We start from the raw sequence: 2,673 nt of genomic DNA, 5'->3' as shown, positions 1-2,673 counted from the left end.
CCTTCTTCGCTCATCGGTGGCAAAGATCGGTGGGTTCCAAGTGATTCCAAGCGTTCCAACATAGAGTATATTGAATCGTTCCAAGCAAGTTCCAAGCAAAAGTGTCTATTAAATCCACACTTTATCAGGCCTGATTACAGACCCGATTTCGGGCCCGAGAAAGAGTATTTTTCCGTTTCACCCACGGACGTAGATAATAAGGTGGATAGAGTACACTGGCCAAAAAGTGTGTCCATATGAGAAGTCAAACCAGAGCCCTGCATCTCGTTCTAATTAGGGTGATCATAAGTTATATTTATGTGGGCCATTAGGATAAGTTGGAACTATGGAATGTATAGTTAGGCCAGGGTCTTTGTCATTCGTGCATAGTAAGAGAGAGTCATACTCCACACGCACGCAGCTGGTCAACTTTATTGTCACGCGTGCAATAGAGTATCTAAGAGCAAGTTTGGCCTGGCCAGCCACATTACGGCGCACGCTAGACAACATCCATAATGGTTATTTAGGGTCCCCGTTATCGACAACGATGAGGAGGACTATAATTATATATATATATAATTGACCCAGAAAACTATGTTTTTTTTCTCTTCTGTAAAACGCTTTCAACTAAGTCACTTAATTTAGTCGTTCTAAAAGCTGTTAGAGATCGGTGTATTGGATCGCGATCCTGTTAGATTGTGAGGAAGATGGTGCGCTGGACGTCCGTCAAAATCCCAGCTATAAGTAAGAGCGAGATAAATATCCAGGGTTGTGGACCGGTACGCCGTACGCCCATCATCATTACAGTTTTTAACTAGGGCGCTTGTCCCTCTGGAGCACAGACATATTATCTTATATTCACACTTAGGAATTATATGTCACGTAATGAAAGACAAGAAAGGAGCTATACGGATGCAGTGCGATAGAAAGAGACTTTCTCATAAGACGTCAACGAGTTTCGAGCGCTGCTTAATTTAACTCTTTTTTTTTTCAAAATCTTAAAACTTCGGCATACCTGTGAAATGAAATGCCATATTTTTGTACACCAAAGCTTTTACTATTATGCATTTTTCATAGCAAAAACTTCTTCGAGCTAGCGATGTTTATAGACCGAGCGTGGTCCGTAGACTTAAAAATTTCAGCTCAATTGGAAATCGGAAAGTGGGTCCATCAAGCCTTAGCGTAGCGTAACAATAGGGTTGTTTCCAATTTTTTGAAACGCTTGTATTACGTTCTATATTAACTAAAAGTAGCCCTAAAATTCGACTTTTATACTAAAAACGGCTTTAAATATGTTAAATTAACAAAATATAATTTGACGGATGCTTTCGCGCCCAAAACGCTCTTTGAAAATTGTGTGACGTCACAGTTTACGGTTTGACACATAACTACATACACACGTAGAAGATACGAGCTGTCAACTGACATTTGTCATTTGTTGTTTATCGCCTAACTGTCAACAGTGTCAATCTGAGAGTTGTGACGTCATCAGAATCTTCAAAGACGTTTCGAGTTTGGTCACGTGACGTGTGCCAAAAGATATTTTAAATTCAATATTTACAAAAATATCGTCATTACAGGTCCCCTAAAAGTAGTTTAACATGTTCTTATAATCCAAAAGAATTTATTGGGATACAATTCTGCCCTAAGATTTGTAGATGGAAACAACCCTATTAAGATTTTTACACAGAATAATCTTGATTAATTATTGAATAAAATGATAAAATATTAGCATAAAACTAAACAAAATCATTTGTTTAGAATATTTCACCTGGAATAACATAATTACCTGTTAAACAACACGACGCTAGTTTGACAGCAATACGTTTTTTATAGTTTCCTCCCCGCTTGATTTATATTTTCTGCTTAATTTAAAAATATAGGTGTTACGATCCCATGTGTTTGTAAATGAATAAATCATAAATGTCGGCCGTTGGCGACTACTGTCGAACTCAAAAATGGTCATTGGTCAGGTTTTTTCATTTTTAGGCTGTCTCTTTCGCACTCATGGTATATTCATATACATGATGGTTTCTCTTTTGCACACTTCAGCTAACTTTAAGCGTCAGCATCATCGTAGATCTGTGATTGCAGCAATTTTTTTTAAATTTGCCGCCTTGTCCTACAGACGAATATGTGTGTCCAACCTATGTAGAATCGATTACATATATATAAATATTTTGAAGCAACGTTTCAGTTTTAAAATATTATGTATAAATTGGGTCTGTAATGTTTTAAGGACTTTGGATTTACATTTTGTCAATAGGGTTGTTTCCATCTACAAATCTTAGGGCAGAATAGTATCCCAATAAATTCTTATGGATTATAAGAACATGTTTAACTACTTTTAGTGGACCTCTAATGAGCACATTTTTGTAAATATTGAATTTAAAATATCTTTTAACACACGTCACGTCACCCAAGTCAAAACGACATTGAATATTCTGATGACGTCACAACTCACGGTTTGAGACTGGGCTGTAACCGCGAAAATCGAAGTTCGTCATTGCGGGCATTTTTCTCAGTCATTCTAATTACGTCTTAGTAAGAGTAAAAGAGAAAAATCCCCACAATATATGATTTTTGGTTTTTGCGGTAGGCCCCCGTTGTCAGTTCCAAAGAGTAAAGTAAGTATATAGGTCTGTTCTCGCACAAAATTTAATACTCAAGCCGTAGCCATTTTGGTGGTAGCTT

This window comes from Cydia pomonella, chromosome 7 (assembly GCF_033807575.1).
Source record: "Cydia pomonella isolate Wapato2018A chromosome 7, ilCydPomo1, whole genome shotgun sequence".
NCBI lineage: Eukaryota > Metazoa > Arthropoda > Insecta > Lepidoptera > Tortricidae > Cydia > Cydia pomonella.
The sequence above is the reverse complement of the archived record's forward strand: the minus strand, read 5'-3'. Positions refer to the sequence as shown.